General features: G+C 37.2%; 1 protein-coding gene across 21 annotated transcripts in view; it reads left to right on the forward strand.

Moving 5' to 3' along the window:
- The window catches only part of DEFB135 (defensin beta 135), a 317,402-nt gene that overhangs the window by 204,711 nt on the left and 93,865 nt on the right, over positions 1–18,826 (forward strand). For 20 of the 21 annotated variants that reach the window (XM_070261332.1, XM_070261335.1, XM_070261334.1 and 17 more), the window contains 3 exons: positions 534–736; positions 11,326–14,756; positions 16,903–17,041. The gene's annotated coding sequence lies outside the window, so the exon portion shown is untranslated. The remainder of the gene's footprint in view (positions 1–533; positions 737–11,325; positions 14,757–16,902; positions 17,042–18,826) is intronic. The other variant, XM_070261327.1, reaches the window with a different exon arrangement.

An 18,826-nucleotide genomic window follows, 5' to 3' on the forward strand; every position in this document is an offset into this window, starting at 1 on the left:
GTTTCCAGAATAGGAAGCTTTCATGCATATAGAATATTTGCTCTGGCAAGTAATTTTCCTCCCCAATCAGCTTATCTAGAGTTTCCAAAAATTCTTCAGCTGCTTTCACATCAGCATTCGCAGACTCATCACTCACTTTCATATGATGTAATGAATTACAATTCTTAGATTGTTTCAACTACCTGGAGCTAGCGATAAATTCAATATCATAGGTGGGTCCAGCCTTTCATTTTAACCTTGCAAACAAACTTTTTCTTTAGCCGTGATAGTCATGGTGCTGAGGGGGATATACTTCTGCATCTAGACTCCAATCCAGGTCATTAGAAGTTTCTCTACGTCTGATATAGGCCCTTCTTGAAGTTTTGTTAGTCTTATTGGCTTCAATGAAGCAGATCCTTTAACACGTTCCATCGCTTGTTCTTGATCTCCAAGATTGTAGCTATAGTGGAATGGAACATGCCTGACTGGTGAGCAATAACCATCACTGATTTTCTACTTTTGTAGTCATTAATCACTTTTAATTTTGTTTCCAGGTCAATCACTTGACATGACCTCTTACTGGCATTGTTAGCAGTGGATTTTGCATACCTAGAGGCCATATGAACAAAACAACGTGAGATTAAATCAAGCACAAGAGAAAATGATGCAATCAAGAGACACCGTAAACATGCAATGTATGAGGATGCTGCCGGTGTAACACACTGTTTTACAGCAAATTTTTTTCTTTCTTTTTTTGGTAAGGAAAGTTGTCCCTGAACCAATATCTGTGTCAATCTTCTTCTTTTTTGCATGTGGGATGCCTCCACAGCATGTCATGAAGAGCAGTGTGTAAGTCCATGCTGGGGATCCAAACCCATGAACCCCAGGCTGTGGAAGTGGAGTGCACAAACTTAACTGCTACACTGCCAAGCTGACCCTAAACTTTTTTTTAATAAGTAGAAAGAGTACATTCTAAAGTAACAAAAAAAGTATAGTATAGTAAACACATAAACCTTAAAATAATCGTTTACCATCATTATCAAGTATTATGTACTGTACATAGTTGTATGTGGTATACTTTTATATGACTGGCAGTGCAGTAGATTTGTTTACACCAGCATTACCACAAACATGTGAGTGATGTGTTGCACTATGGTATTAGGACAGCTATGATGCCTATGATGGCACAGGTGATGGGAATTTTTCAGCTCCATTATTATTTTATGGGACCACCATCATGCATGCAGTTCGTCACTGACCAAAGTGTCATTAGGCAACGCATGGCTGTGTTTTCTAGTTCATTTCATTGTTTAATCTGAGAACAAAGTAGTTATTTCTAAAATAATTTTCAGTTTAACATGATATTTTATATAATTTTTACAACCCCACTTCTCAAGTCCTAATGAGATACAATGATCATATTTGAAAATTATTTTTCTCTATGACATAGTCTTTAATTTTAACTATTATTAAATGTAAACTTCTATAGATTTATGTGATTTTGATGGAAGTCAGAATAGATAAAATGAAGCTGAGATCAGAATTTGCATTATTATTCTTTTCAGTTTTTTCTAGTAGTGTCCAATAAAAACAAGACCAAATGCTCCTTTGTTCTTATATAATGCATACAATCTAGAGATACTCATGTATTATGGTATCTCATTGAATATTTAACATCAAAGCAACTTCAAGGTGAAAAATAAACTGAAATACTTTGAAATAGAATGATATGCTATATTCAACAATTACCTTTTAAAGATAATTGGAATACACATTTTCCTTATAAAATTGGTAATAAGAAGTAGAAGGAAGAACTATGGCCTCATTCCTTGACTAATTTTTGTTAATTGCAAACTATTATTTTAAAATACCTTACTTAAGATAAGTGTAAATAATAAAACTTACGAAAATTTGCCACAAGAATTAAAAGATCATAAACTGGAAAATGCTTTAAAATAATATCACTTCATGGATTTCTCTTTTTCTCAAATGATTCTTTTTTAGGTGAAATATTTTAGAAATATGAAGAGATAAAAAACTGTAATGGCTCTGTTATAATTTACATTTCCACATTTATCCTATCCCTTGCAAATTGAAGTGACAATATAATTGAAAATATATTTGTGTCTATCCACAAATCTTACTTAAACAGGTACTAATCAATGGAGAATTAAGTAAGAATTATACATACAATATATAAATTTCTGACACAACTTTTGCTGTAAAAATAAGCAATTTCAGGATCATAGATTTAAATGTAAAAATGAAAGAATTCAAGTATTACAAGAAAACAGGGATGTATTCCTCTATAATCTACATGTAAATAAATATTTTCTAGCCAGGACTCAAAATTCAGATGTGATAAAAGAAATGACCAATAAAATTTCCTACAATTTGAAAGAATGCCTTGTGTATGATCACAAACGTTTTTAAAAATGTCAAGAGATGACTGACAAGAGACAACAACGAGATATCTGGGAGACAATATTTGTAACACCTATCACAGATAAAGCACTAACATCCTAAACAAATGACTCTTATTGGTTGAGGAACCAGCCCTGGTAGTCTAGTTGTTAAGATTCCACGCTCTCACCATTGCAGCCCAGGTGTGTTTCCCGGTTAGGGAACTACAGCATCCATCTGTTGGTTGTCGTGCTGTAACAGCTGCATGTTGCCTGATGCTCAAAGTTGTGCCACTGATATTCAAATACCAGTAGGGTGACCCATGGTGGACAGGTTTTAGCAGGACTTCCAGACCAAGATAGACTAGGCAGAAGGAGCTGGCACACACTTCTGAAAAAATTGGCCCTGAAAATCCTATGAATAGCAGCAGGACACTGTGTGATATAGCACTGGAAGGTGAGAGGATGGTGCAAAAAGATAAGGCAGGGTTCTTCTCTGCTGTACACAGGGTCACTAATAGTCACAATTACCTTGATGGCACTAACAACAGATTGGTTGAGGAGAACAAGATCAAAATGAAATAGAAAATGGGCAAAAAACCCAGAACACATATGTTTCCTCATTTGCACAAAACACACACAGAGGATAAATCAGAAACTAATGTGATTATTTACTTATGGAAGGTAGGTGGGAAGTTGGTAGAGAGGATGGGAGCAGTGGAAAGGGAAGAAGGGTGTGGGCAGGACACTTCTCTGAGTATACCTTTTTTAAAATTCTGAATTTATAATCATATTAATATTTCACAAACTCAAAAACTGATTCAATAAACAAGCATAGGGAAAGGTAAACCCAAATAGAATTCAACTAGAAGCAAATGAACCTAACATGCATTTCAAACGGACAACATAAACACACTGAAAGGGAAAAACAAAGTAGTATATTTTTACTTAATAAGGACATAAGAGAAGTGAAATCAAGTGTATTATCTCTACCCTAGCTATATTTTAAGCTTAACTGATAATTAATGTTTGCTTTGAAATGAGAGCAACTTGATCATACCATAGCATATATTTGGCTCTAATGCTAGCACTTTCTTAATGTTTAAATAGCTCAGTGGGAAAGTAAAAAAAATGTTGAAAGCCTATTTCTAACACCCTTCTCCCTTGCTATTTCCCACTTAGAAGATGGGGGGTGAGATACCCAATTTCCCAGACTCCCTTGCAACTAAGTGTAGCAATGTCACTCAATTCCACTCAGTCAGACATGGGGAAGGTCTTTTACTTTCCTGCTAAGGACAGATGCAGAGGGTGCCACCACTTTCCACAACCGTGCTGCTTAGATTTGCAGCTGCCAGAATTGCCCTACCACTCTATTCCTTGTTTTAGGCCATGAAAAATATAAACCTATTTGTTCAAACTACTTTAGTTTGGTTTGCTGTTAAATGAAAACAAAAATCCTCATTTATACACAGAAGATCTGTAAGCTTAGATCATGCCCTTAAGCTGGGATGGCACAAATAAAATGATTTCAGGAATCAAAGATCAATTAGTTCTTACAGATATTAAGATCTTCTATACATAATAGTTTTACATGAATAATCTCATTGAACCTTCAACATGCTGAAGACAAAAGATTATGCTTATGATATCTATCTTATATGAGATAAAACTGAAATTCCAAGATTTTGATTGTAACACTCATGAGCAATTGTTACTGGCTGCAAACAGGTTCTCTACCCACCACAAAAGAGGGGCCAAGTGAAAACTAGAACGCTAGGCTTACGGCAAGGAGAGGGTTTTTATTTTGGGTGATGTTAGCTGGGAGACAAGAGTGAGCCCTCAAATCTGTCTTGTCTCATCTCATCTCACCGAAAGACGGGAGGTGAGGGGTTTTAAAGGTTGGCAGGAATGTCTGTGTTTGTAGGGAGCAGGGGGAGTCTGTGGCCTTGCTGGAGATTTCCCACCAGCCTTTGTTGGGGCTTGTAAGGCTGCTTACAGAGAGGAAGAAGAAAGGGAATCCAGTTGGTTGTCCTTGGCCATCTGTCTCCATGGCTTATAGTGAATTCTGGAGCCAGTAAGCCAAGGAATAAGCAAGGAATGAGTGCTTTGGTTTTAACCCCATATATGCTGGATTTAATGTAGGGGAACTGATATCAGGGCAAGTATCACAATTAGCTCATAAGAAGAGCCAGGATTCGACACCAGAACTTTCTTAATTGATTTTCACCACACCTTTCAGCTTTACATAACAGGTAAATTCAAAAGAACTTTAAAGAAACGCAAATCATTATACCATTTTGGAGATACAATCCAGATAAGTAGCAATAAGTATAAGCCTCTGTGGTTTCCACCAGGACTGCTGCTTTTCTAAGTACATGTGATAATGATGGGGTTCACAATTTTAATGTTCATTACAAGATCAAATAACAATATTTGTTTGTTAATAAAACTATTTCAAAGTGTTATGGCTTTGCAATTTTTCCTGAGTAGATTTTAATAATTTTCTGATTCTGGGCAGAACAATCTTCACCCAGCTTTCTTACTCAAAAAAATTGTTTTTTCTGAGATAATTGAATATACTGATATTTCTTAGAAATAATGTGTAGGACTTGAGGCATAGAACTGATTAAAGTTCCCATTGAAATATGACCAACTCACTAGTACATGATTGTGATGGGCAGAAAAATATTAGTAAGATTAAAAAACTGTATTGGGATTTGAAGTATCTTACATTCCAATTTTATTGATTCAATAAAGATTAATTGCATGCTAATATGGGTCAGCTGAGAATATAAAGATAATATGTATTTAGTATAATGAGTTTAGAGTTTGTTAGGACAGACAGTCTTCAAAGCAGCTACTGAGGAAAATGCATTACAATGAAGGGATAAATAAACATGGGAATTACATTCAAAAAGTGGTAACATAAAAAAGCAGTTACCTCTCCCATGGAATGTCAAGGAAGCATATCAGATGAGGTGCTATTTGCTCTGGAATTGACATTTTTCTGGTGAGAGAAGTTGTAGGGATTTCCCCTGAGAGAAGCAATGGCTAATAAGGTAAGGAAAAGTGACATACAAGCACAGCACATTTGGGGAAGGCTGTAGAGGTGGACTGGAGCCAGCTTGTGAAAAACCCGTGAAGGAGTTTTACTGTAATACGTGAAATCCTTGGGGAGATTTTAAGGAAGGGAAAGAACTTGTAAATTTTTGCTTGCCAGATCAATTTTTGGTTTTTGCTTAAACTTTATTTCTCTTGGAATGAAAATAAATACACCCTCTGTCAACAATTGTGTTTCTGGGCTTCTGAAGTTGGAGGGTTTTTTTTTAATGAATTCTGTTTTATTTCATTTTGTATTATGTTCTTTCAATTTAGTAAAAATATAAGTATCACTCACGTAAACAGTAATCTTTACTATACATATTCTTATCTTTTTTACGTTAAAATGTTTATTTATTTTTTCACCCTTTCAAGCATTTTACTTACAAACATTAAGTTGCACAAACTATGTTTGAATAACTTACAAACATTAAGTTGCACAAACTATGTTTGTATACCTTACAAACATTAAGTTACACAAATTATAATTGTACAGGGTGAGAAGATACAAAATGAACAAAGCCATGCAAACCACCACTAAGGTTAAATGACAGATATTACTAGCATATCACCAGCACCCTGGAAACCTTCAGTCCTAACCACCACCTTCCAAACTGATAAACATTATCTTGACATTTAACATCCTACAATATTTTAGTTTTATCTGTTTCAACCATTCTTATTGTCTTTAAATTAAATCAAGGTATAAAGCGTTGCTTCTGTCTCAGACACATATGCATCTCCTGAAAACAGGAACATTGGTCACAAGGGGGAAAAACAAAAGATTATCAGGAACTAAGACCAGATGTCTGCCCCACTGGGAGACCAGCCCCTATATAACTGGCCTGTAATCTCTGTTCTGGAAGATGAGCTTTAAGGACATTAGTCTACCATCTTCTGCCTTTCCTGGTAAAAATGAATAAACCCTTCTATTCCATTGACTTGCCTCCTGACTTTTTTTTTTTTTTGAGGAAGATTAGCCGTGAGCTAACATCTGCTGCCAATCTTCCTCTTTTTTGCTGAGGAAGACCGGCCCTGAGCTAACATCCGTGCCCATCTTTATACGTGGGATGCCTACCACAGCATGGCTTGACAAGGAGTGCATAGATCCGCACCCGGGATCTGAACCAGTGAACCCTGGGCCATCAAAGTGGAATGTGTGAACTTAACCACTGCACCACTGGGCTGGCCCCAGCCTCCTGACTTTTTGGCTAGTCTTGTGGCAAGCTGAATGAGCCCATTGCTCAGTAACAAATTATTTTGAGAATTCCAAGTCTTCCTTGGCTAAACCCAGCAAAAATGGAATTTACACACATATAGTCAAAAAGATCGCCTTCAGAGCAAGGTGGTGGTGGTAGCAGCAATAGTTAGAAATAAAAGAGAAGCCACAATAAAAATTTAATCATAGAGGGGCTGGCCCCGTGGCCGAGTGGTTAAGTTCGCGCGCTCCGCTGCAGGCGGCCCAGTGTTTCGTTGGTTCGAATCCTGGGCGCGGACATGGCACTGCTCATCAGACCACGCTGAGGCAGCGTCCCACATGCCACAACTAGAAGAACCCACAACTAGAAGAACCCACAACGAAGAATACACAACTATGTACCGGGGGGCGTTGGGGAGAAAAAGGAAAAAATAAAATCTTAAAAAAAAAAAAATTTAATCATAGAAAACAACGCCTGTTTATCCTTTCATCTGTAGTACTCCATCAAAGAGGATGTTTGTATAAATATTAATTTCCCCCAAACTTTTCTGTATGTTGTGGAAAAATGCAGCATTCAAAGTATATATTATTATGATAAATGTGTGTAGAGTAATTTAATGATTACGCAACTGAGCAAATATCTTTAACTTCTCATGTTTTATTTTAGTATATTCCTTCTCCAGCCTCATGGTGTTTGAAAGCATTAATGGCATACAGATAGTATAAACTGAGATTAGGTTACTGCCTATGCATGGCATAATTCTCATTGAGGCTGAATGATCTGTGGAGAGGTGTAAGCTTATCTCAACAGCCCCCTTTCCCCTCTCTCCAATCTCATCATACTGCGTAACAGAAAATCCTCTCATTCTTTCTGGCATAGAGAGAAATTTATCTTTAAGAGCTTGCCTCTGGCTCCTGGGTTGCTTAGCCTAAGCTTGCTTAGTTTTATATGAATTGTTTCTCAACCTATTTGGTTTTCTGAGCTCAGTTAATTCATTTAGACAAAGCAAGTGGAGAAATGAATTACTTAGTGGATAGATGAGATTTATGAATGAAATGCTGGTAGACAGCATTTTCTGTTTTACTTTTGTTTTAGCAGTAACACATCAAGATTCTTATCAGGGTTGAATTCATTTATTTTACTATTTGTGTATTTCCGGGTGCAACAAAATGATAAAATAACTACATCATTGATTTATTCCACTTATCTGGAATATTTAATGAATGTAAATAGCCTATGAATTATGGGTCTCTATGAGAAGAGAAGACAAATATGTATGTTTAAATTGGACTGTGTGTTGAGAGACTATCCAGAGCTGAGTACTATAGGCATTCAAAATTAACCAAGAAAATGGGGAAATCAAGAAGAAAATTAGTCTTTCTTTTTTGCTAAAAAATAAGATAAAGCCGTAATGTGCTTTTCCCACAAAAACGAAACATGCAGAGAAGCTATGCCTGCTAGAGGTGAATTGACACTTGGTTCCAACCTTTCTTACAAAAAAGAGGGCAACAAGATCAGTTACATAAGACTTAACATCCATTAAAAAAAAGCAAACCAGTTTTTCAGAAGTACAACTATTTCTGGTTCTTATACTGAAGGGAATTTTCCCCAAGGGTCCCCATAAAGTACATGCTGTGATAAAGCATGAACTCAGTTCTGCTAACAGTTGCTCTGCTGGATACATCTCAGAGAAACTCTGGTTAGGATTACTGTTCTTCCTGAGTTCATGAATGGCATAGCATTGGCTTTGCTCATGCAGCTCATGCTCCATTTTCATAGTAGGATATCTGATTATGAAACTATTTTTATTACTTCATGCTTATTGGTAATATGACATAATCATTGCTAGTCTTAGGATCATTCAGCAAATACTGGAGTTATTTTCTGTACAAATTGTTGAGACAAGACTTGTGAGGTGGGCAATGATGACTAAGATTTTTTTTTTTTTTTCCCACTCTGGTCCTAAATGTTGATTTATAATAAAGGTGATTTCCCTCTGTGAGGTATATCAGAAATCTAGGGATCTCTACTATAGTGAACAGATTTAATCCTTCTACCCTCTCTCCTTGTATTAGGCCTGTAGGCTAACGGAAAAATAATTTAACCAAAGAATCATTTCTGGCTTTTGTCACTACTTAAGACATTCAAAAAAGAATGAAATTATGAGAATTATTTTTTCAACTCCAACCCTCCCACCACTAAGAGATTAAGGGTTACTTGAGCACAAGAACTGCGATACCTTGACAGTTGATCTGATAATCCAGACAGCTACTAAGTGACCGACGGGAAGATAGCATGTACAGCTGGGATACTCTGGACAAAGGAATGATTCACGTCTTGGGAGGGAAAGAGTGGGATGGTGCGAGATTGCATCACGCTATTCAGAATGGTGTGCAATTTAAAACTTATGAATTGCTTATTTCTGGAGTTTTCTACTTATTATTTTCGAACTGCAGTTGACAGAGTAACTGAAACTGTGAAAGCAAGACATCAGATAAAGGGGGACTACTGTATACTTTCTTTCTCTTCATTTTCCTCTTTTATTTTTCTCTTAAGAGAAAATACCAATCTTTTACCCCACTTCCTAAATCCCAATCCACTGACTATGACTGAAGGGCAGAAAGTGTGTGTGTTCCAGGCCTACCTCTATTGCAAACCCTGCTGATTGTCACTGGGTAGTCACAGGGTCCAAGCTAGGTGCCCCACAATGGCTTTCTAATCAGCTCTGCCTTCTCTGAATGATATGTTATTTTTTGTGAAGACCTCAATTACTCTAAAATCTATCTCCCAAATGCATTAATTTACATATTTATGAAAATATATATTGATAGCCTAGAATGTACCACAATTGTTACAGGTATAGAGAATTTAACAGTCAAAATTGTGCCTTCATGAAACTTACATTTTAGAGTAGTAACACAGACATTAAAAATAAACATGTCAATATTTAATGTTAGATGTGATGTGTGTTTCAAGGAAAAATAAAGGAGGATAGGTTGGATCTGGAGACATATTGCAGAAATGATACTTTTTTATGTGAAGAGCTGAGTGAAGGCCTCTGAAATAAGATTATAGATTGAGAAAGAAGTGAGGGGGCAAGTCATGTTTGTGCACCTCACCAGATTTGCTCTGCCATAGTTTCCTGATCAGTGCATTTGATGACACTCTAGAGATTACTGCCTGGTACCAACCACATTCTGGAAAACCATAGAGATGAGATTTTGACATTCATTGGAGAGAGAGAGTCGCTGAGCACCATCATTGCCTTCATGGTAGAGTCTGGGTCATAATGATTCTGCATGCAGCACTATCTGAAAACATACAGAAGGACTTTTCTATTGACTTGGCAATCCATTCAATTTTGCCTCAAAGTGACCAGTCTTATGGCATGGGAGATACAACAATGTGTTTATAAATGTAGAATTCACAGGACTTACCATGTACCCTATAAGTTAGAAGCAGCTCACGTAATAGAAGAGTGGTCCAGCTTGTTAAATGCTTATTTGAGATGTTACCTTAGGTTTAAGATGCTATCCTCCAAGAAGCAATCCCAGCATTGAACCAATGGCCAATCTATAGTACTGTGTTCTCAAGAACTAGCAGAAATGCATCCCAGAACCAAAGTCTGAAGCAGGATTGGCTCCTCTCACATCACTCTTAGTGACCAACTGTACAATTTTGTTTGATGGTTGTGTAATTTTAAGCTTCGTCAGGTTAGAAGCCATTTTTTCTTGGAGTAACACATCTGCCGGGAGACATTATATAAATTACACTGAACTGGAAGCAGCTGCTACCACCTATTTAGATGTCTTAAGCCAGCGGATTGACAGGAAAAAAGAATCATTGTACTCATTTGAGTAGTTGACTCTGATTATCCAAATTTTGTGGAGCCTGAAGATTACAAAATTTGGTGGGGGGATTTCTTTATAAAAAGAGAATAAAAATTACTAATAGGGTTTCTGAAGGATCCCTTGTAGGCTACAGGCATTGGATCTTTAAGATTAATTAGCTTCACTATAAATACACCTCTGGGATCTGGGATTGCTTACATTACTTACACAAGTGTAAGTAATGTCTGAGGCCTAAAGGACTTTCTGAGGTATTTTTTGAGGCAGTCATGTTTGGTGATAACAGTGTTGGGTAATTACAGCAACCATGGTCTGTTAAGGACAAGGCCAAGAAGAGTAATGACTCCTCAGGGCTGGAGAGACTTTCCAGGCAAGCAAACTAGATCATTCAAATTTCTCACTGAAAATGAGAGGAATATGGAATGGGAAGCTAAGGAAGGTTGAAAAAGATCACTTGTGATTTCTGGAATAGCTGTAGTCCCAGGAGTTATGGTTTTAGGTCTTTGGGACATTGTAACTGGTCTCATCTTTATCGGACTTGTACCTCCTCTCTAGTTGGAAGAACTGAGGGCATCACATTCTCAGAAGAGGGTGTAAGTGAATCTATGTATACAAGGGGTGGGTTGTACCAGACTCAGTACAGGTGCTCACCCAGAATGTTCAGCCTTGTTTTTCTGCTCAGTGCTCCCGATTAACTTAAGAATTATGAGGGAGTTGAATCCCTATGTGTTGAATTTTCAGCAGTGAGAGACAGGAATGAGCGAGCAACTAAATTCTTCTCCTTCCTTCCTCTGACAGACTGCCCCAAGATGCAGTGCCTCCAAACGACCTCTCCAGAGACTTACCACACAGACTAGCAACGTGCTATGATTTTTGGTAAATCTGGCCAGCTCAGTCACACACCACATTGTGTTTGCATTCCATTCTTCCTTGATCTACTTCCCTTTTCCCCACACTCTTACTTTCCTGAGATTGCAACATCCAATAAAAGGTTAGCACAAAAATTTTGTCCCAGGCTGTTTTCTAGGAAACCCACAGGAAGATTGTTCAAGGCAGTGGGAACAGCAAGTGCAAAAGCCCTAAGTCAGCAGAATGCTCAAGCAACAGCAAGAAATCTGGTGTGTCTGGGGGTTAATTAATAAGCGGAAGAATGTTAAAGGTAAGAGGTAACCAAGCAGTTGATTATATGTGACCTATTTGGTGTCTGTAAGGACTTTATCCTCTTTTTAATCCCACGCAGGAAACAGAAAGCCACTGGAGGGTTTTGAGGACAAGGTGAAATTTTCTTTTATGAGCCTTTTAAGAGGCTCCCCCTTGAAACTGTGTGCACAACGGAGCAGAGGGGAGACAAGGTGAAATTGGAAATTAGGATTTCTGATTCATAAGCAGTTACAACATAGATGAAATAATAGTGGCTGAGGCAAAGTTGGTAGTGGTTAAGGTGGTGAGAAGTGATCAAATTTTGAATATAGTTTGAAAGTAGAGCTGAGAGAATTTACTACTAGATTGGATAAAGGGTGTGAGAGAAAAAATTTTGTCTAAAGTATACTAGGAAGAATGGAGTTACCACTACTGAGATGGGGAGATTGTTTGATGAATGTGTTTTAGGGGAAGTGAATTTGTTTCTTGGATATTTTAAATTTAAGATGTCAAAGATATATATAAGCAGAGGAATGAGTAAATCCCCAATTCTCCAAATTAGCAATCGACAATTGATAGTGATTAACATGTTGCTATTATTTAAAGTCAGGAAGCCAAATAAGATCACTTTGGTTAATAACAAAGAGATAAAGTTTCACAAATTGAACTTAAGGTAAAATCCTTCAGATTTTATAGGATGAAGCAGCAGAAGAGACAGAAGCAGTCCTGGAAGCTGCATGAAGAAAAGCTTCTCAAGAAGGAAGGAGTGATGAACTGTGCAAAGCTGCTATATATTCTACTTGACAGCATGAACATTATTCATTACAGAACAACCATTACTATAAGGAGAAAAAACGGGATGTGTTTAATTCCTCTTTAGATTTGGCCTCTTTTCTCTCCCGATGGCTTTCTCTAACTTAAATACTCTCTATCACTTTTTACTGGTGTAAGAGTATAGTAGTTTGGGGTATTAAAATGCTGCTCGATCATTCTTAAGTTCACCCCTCTACTTCCGGATACCCAGTGCGTTTCTCCATATCATACTGGCATCAAAGACGTTTCTATAATTCTGTCCTCAAGAGAAAGGCACATATATGGAGAAAAAGGAGAAAAGTATTCCTTTACATTCTAAAACAAGCCCTTGAAAGCTTATGATGACAGCTTAAGAGAGAAAAGAGTCTTTGAAATCACTTTAAAGATAAAGAACAAAAACTTAGGAGACTGAGAGTTTTAAATCTAAACTATAAACCACAGAATAGGGAAGACTGCATGGTGACGAGGGAAGTTATTTCTGCTCCAAAAGACATAAATTCAGCAAGTTTGTGGGAACAAAAGGAAAACTAGAGAGGCAAGATGAAATTTTAAATGCTGGCTTCTTGAGTAGCACCCTTCTGGCAAGCATCCCCATTTTCCCCACTGTTCCACATTCTTCCACATTAGTGGAAAGCGTAAAAAATGTAATAGAAATCACAATAATTTTGAGAGTTCAAAGCTAAAGCCTCTGTGGCAAGCCCTGTAACCAGTATGGTGACTGACGGGTAGGTTAGCAATTAGTGAGGGTATCTGGTCAGATGGGCTGATGCATGGTTTCCTTTAGGACAATGTGGTAAGAAACATAGCTAAAAATTATTCAGTTTCTGCAAAAATGCTGAGAGAGCCTAGGAGACTGTCAGAAAGAAGGCTGTGGTTATAATGAGAAAGATACTGAATACCTGGCCCTTGTGATAGGAGGCCATGGGAGACCACAACAGATAACTTCACTCCTCTCTTGTCCAATTGCAGCAGATGTCAGAGAATGATGATGGCCAGAAATAGGCAGAAGCTGTATCCTGGGCTGGGTCAGCTGCTCTACACTGATGGTCAGAGAGAAGAGACAAAGTGACATGGAATAGACACACCTCCTTTTCTGCTGGGGCATAAGCAAAGCTCCTAAGAATTTAAATCACATTAGAGGAAGGGAATGGTGAGAGTTGAAATGACCACACTTTAATCCAGAAGGGGCAACATTATTGTCAAATGCAAGTTGGTATTCAGCCATCAACACAAGTAGGGCACATATGATAAGTTGAGTTCACCTTTGAAGAAAGACAGTTCTCTCATTGCACAAGGGACTTTTTAAATGGAAAGTTTAAACTTACATCATAGAAAAGATTCTATTGCCTAAAGACACCCCGTTCTTCACCTTATGGGATGAGATAACAACTTTGGTCAAGGCTATTGACCCACATTTCCAACTATTACTTGTGGCATATTAGGAAAATGGAGATGGCTCCACAGAGCAGCTAACAGATGCTGGTGAGGATATGTGAGAAAAACTTGGGTCCCACATTCCCATTCTCTGAACCTTAGGGAGTAGAATATGTGGCACCATTTTGTATTCTTTATTCTACATAATTTGCATTGAAAAGAATAATGAAGAGGCAGCGGATAATACATGTAAAACAATTACCGAAAATAAATGGCAACTTAAATCATACAGCTATCAAAGTAGCCTATCTGGTTTTTGTTTACCTATTCCTTCAACCCAATATTATTACAATATTTATTTTTCAAAATTGTTTTGGGTTATTCAGATGTGTGCTTTGGGAATCAGAATTGGAAAATTTGGTCTTCGGTTTCAAGTACTTCATTTTTGGACTCATTTTTAATGTGCATAGAATAAGACATCTTTAAGAATCCTATTTTCTGGTCAGGAAAAAGTGGCAGATGAGTATATTAAAAAAATAACTAACCAACAAACCAAGTTCTGGGCCATAATATTTCCTATGCAAACAACGTTGAATTGAGCTGAGAAGCATCGTGGCACCAGGAAAAACTGAGGGGCACTGATATCAGTTAGACCTATCTACATGCTCAGTATGCAGTCTGTAACAATGGCTTTGCTTCTCTGAGCCTAGATTTCTCCATTTATAAAAAGGGATAATAAAACTACACAGCATGTTATGAAAAGGATTATATGAAATAACATGCATGAAGCTTTCTATTATACACACTTAATCTTGGTATTTCTTTTCTTTATTTAGGCACCTAAAGATTATAACTTCCAAACGGCATGGACTTTCCCAGTTAAAATAGACACTACCATTTATGTAAGTATGAATTTAAAATTTGCAAAGCGTTATCAAACACAAGCAAATATAAAAAGTAAAGATAAGGAAGAAAAACTATTATAGATGATTTCGTTCCAATTCTTTGATTTTCAACTTAAAATCATAGTTTTTGTTAATGAAGGATTCATAATTTAGTTATATAAAATCTTTAAGGAGCCTCTGCAAACTAAAACATGCTTAAAAAACAGGATACTGAAAGAAAAAAAATGTAACACATAATGGACAAATGTTAATTTCAGAAATTTATAGACGGGATTACAGATTAATTTTTTTAGACTAAAAATGATTAGAAAAAGAAATAAAAGAGAGTAGCCTGGTGGTGTAGTGGTTGAGTTTGCATGCTCTGCTTCAGCAGCCCAGGGTTCATGGGTTTGGATCCCAGGCGTGGACCCACACACCGCTCATCAAGCTATGCTGTGGTGGCATCCCACATACAAATTAGAGGAAGATTGGCATGGATGTTAGCTCAGCGACGATCTTCCTCAATTAAAAATAGGAAGATTGGCAACAGACGTTAGTTCAGAGTCAATCTTCCTCACTCAAAGAAAAAAAGAAAAAGAAATAAAGGAAATGGATTTTCAATTTACACTTTGGCAACAAATATAGGAAAGGATGATTAAATACATATTAAGTTTCATCTGCCGAAAGGCTAATGGTTAGAAGCTTGAGAACCTTCTTGTTTGTGGAACTTTGGGCAAACTTTCACTATTAGCCACTGTGGAAGTATCAACTGGTGCAATCATGTTGGAAGGCAATTAGACAGCATTCATCCAAAGCTATCCTACTTGTCCTCATTGGCCCAGTGATTCAGCTAAAAATTTATCTCATGGGTATTCTTTCAAGTCTTCCATGATACATGTCCAAGAATGCTTTTTACAAGTTAGTGACAGTAAAAGAATGAAAATGACCTAAATAATAATCAACACAGGATTGGTTAAATAAAATGCTTTTGGCTCCTGGAATGCAGCTATTTAATACAATGAGGAGTTCTACTGGCACTGGTGTTGGAACGTCTCCAAGATATATTATTAAGTGAATAAAACTTCCTATTGTAGAATAAATGTCATGGGATGTGAACCACAGCAAGGTGAAGATAGTTAATGATACTGTATTGTATATTTGAAAGTTGTTAAGAGAGTAGATTTTAAAAGTTCTCACCATAAGAAAAGAAATTGTAAATATGTGTGGTGATGGATATTAGTTAGGCTTACTGTGGTGATCATTTCACAATGTATACAAATATCAAATCACTGTGCTACAAACTTGAAATTAACATAATGTTATATGTCAATTATATCTCAATAAAAAAAATGAACTCCTCTCCAAAAAACACACACTCAAAAGAATGTATCTAGTACAATTATAATTGTACAAAAAAATCAGAATTATATCATTTGTATATACTGAATGTACGCACTTTTTAATGGAAAGACAAAGAATTCTTTAGAGAAATTAACTCCTCGAAAAAGGACTGGGACAGGGGTAAAACTTCTAATTTTCCTCAGTGTCTACAGTTTAGTTTTTAACTATATGCATGTATTGTGTTTATTTTAAAAATGCGTAGGTAAGCTTTGGGACAATTGTAATAGTTCTCAATAGAGGTCATTTTTTAAAGCAAACATCACTTTTTAAAGTATTTTGGTTATTATTTTTTTCTTTCCTTTTGTGCTTCAGTAAAATTTACACACTCTGGTGATATTTCCTTTTGGAAACATTCCAGAATTTCGAAGGGCAGAACTTTAGTTCCAGCTGGGTTCTCTACGGTTTTTCTGCTGAACAATATGTAAATGTCCTTCTGAGTATGTCACAGTAACTCAACCTCGTTTTTCCTGTATTTTCAATAGTCCTTACGGGATTGATAAAATGCCAACAAAAATGAAGACGTTGGCCTTTTCTTTTTTCTTTTTAACGATTGGCACCTGAGCTAACATCTGTCACCAATCTTCTTTTTTTTGTTTCTTTCCTTCTTCTTTTCCCTAAAGCCCCCCGGTACATAGTTTTATATTGCAGTTGTAGTCCTTCTGATTGTGCTATGTGGGACGTCTTATTCTGTCATGATTTTGTATTTGTAATTCTTGTATATTTTTATAATACTAAAAAACACAACATTTGATATTTTTTGTAGGTTTTTAAAATCTTATACATGTGAGACTCTTGCTGTATCTACTGGTAGAAGTGTCTCCTTCTCTGGGAACCCGGATGCCTAGATCCTCAGAGCCTGAAGATATGGGTTTCACAAATGCCTCAGGCCACTGAGAGTGACAGTAAGTGGACCCATGCCTACTTCTACACCTTGCTCCCTGGACCCACATGTTCTGTATATTGCAGACACAGCACCATATAATGATCATTGCTTTCAAATGTATACTGAAGGCTGAAGGCTGTTATGTTCTCATATTTTACTATTCCCAAGCTGGAACTTCAGTTATAACTTTAAAAAGCTGTTCCATCACTTTCTCTCTCTAGTCATAACATACCTCCATCCCTCAATCCAAAGTTAAAATAGGCACCAATGTAACAATAGTTGATGACTTGGAGGTCTAGGCCCTCTGTTCATGGGGATTGTTTGTGTATTCTGGCCCTGTTCATGCTTTATGCTGGAGGAACCCCTTGCAGTTTTCAATGGATTGCTGGTGGGACCACCCAACCTCATAACTTGTTAGGTCTGATAGATCCTTAAGCACGTTGGCTAGTTCTGGCTGCAAAGTCAGGTGCTCTGTCTCTCCAAACAGAGCTAGAAGCTCTTTTTCTAAGGCTGTATATTTCTCTGTTACAGATGGTCTGTATTGTGACACTCTTATTGGGGCCAGCCACAAACTATACTTGCAGTCTTTTCCACCTGTGACACCTATACCATAGGGTCTGTTGGGTTGTGTGGATCAAATGGGAGGATGTTCGCACTGTAGCCTGAACCTACTCCACAGACTTTTCCTTTTCTCATCCCTACATGAAGTGGGAAGCCTTCCATGTCACTTGGTAGATGGAATAAGGTAGTATTTCCGAGGAAAGAAGTTCCTTCCAGAACCTAGATGGCCTCTAGCTATTGATCTTTCTTCTGAATGGTGAAAGATGAAAGATGCGGTAATTTGTTCTTTACTTTGGAGAGAATGCCATGGTATACACAGATCACCAGATCCCCCAAACATCACTGGAATTTTCATAGGATTTATTTCCCATCCTGTGGAGTTTACCTGTTTTACCAAGGCCTCCAGCATACTTCTTGCTTGTCAAGTCCTCTTAATACAATTTTATCCACATAGTGGACCATTGTAATTTTCTGTGGAATGACCGGGTAGTTCAAGTCTCTTTGGATTACATTATAGTAGATGGTGGAAGAGTTAGCATAGCCCTGGTTTAAGAGCATAAGTAGGTATTTTTATCTTTTCCATATGAATGAAAACCAATTCTGGGAACCCTTTCTGAGAGAGTTTGGACAGTAATGCAATTTTTCAGATCAATGATCCCACTGAGGTCATGCTATGTAGCTCTAGCAAAGATAAAATATCTGGCACTGCGGCTGAAATTATAGTTACTACTTATTTCAGTTTAGACAGTACAATGCTATTTTCCAGGTTCCTCCTTACCCTTATTTTTAGTGGGGATAAGCTGCATCCTCATTACATCCTTTAGGTCTTGAACTCGAATCTTGTATGCCACAGTCCCTGAATTGTCTGGGTATTGTTCTTTCCTCAGTGTCTGGCTACCTGAGTAAGTGGCTGTTGGCCAGGAAGGACTGGGGAAATCATTGCCATAAACATTTGTTGAAGTATATATGTTCTCCTGTGAACTCAGTCTCTCCTTAAATCACTAGGTCTGAAAAACTGACACAGATCTGGAAATTGGGAACATAATGATTACTTCTTGTTAGGATAGCTGCCCTCGGCATCCTGATCCTTGATTTATTTTGAATGTAGAGATTGAGCAATATTCCTGATGGCTGTTCTTCTGTATTTCCTCTGGGGTCCCTAAGGGTTATTCCACCAGGCTGTCACTCTAAACTTGCTACTCATTAAATAATCACATCATCTTGCTTCTTTCAGAATCCTATG

Source organism: Equus caballus, chromosome 2 (genome assembly GCF_041296265.1).
Source record: "Equus caballus isolate H_3958 breed thoroughbred chromosome 2, TB-T2T, whole genome shotgun sequence".
Taxonomy (NCBI): domain Eukaryota; kingdom Metazoa; phylum Chordata; class Mammalia; order Perissodactyla; family Equidae; genus Equus; species Equus caballus.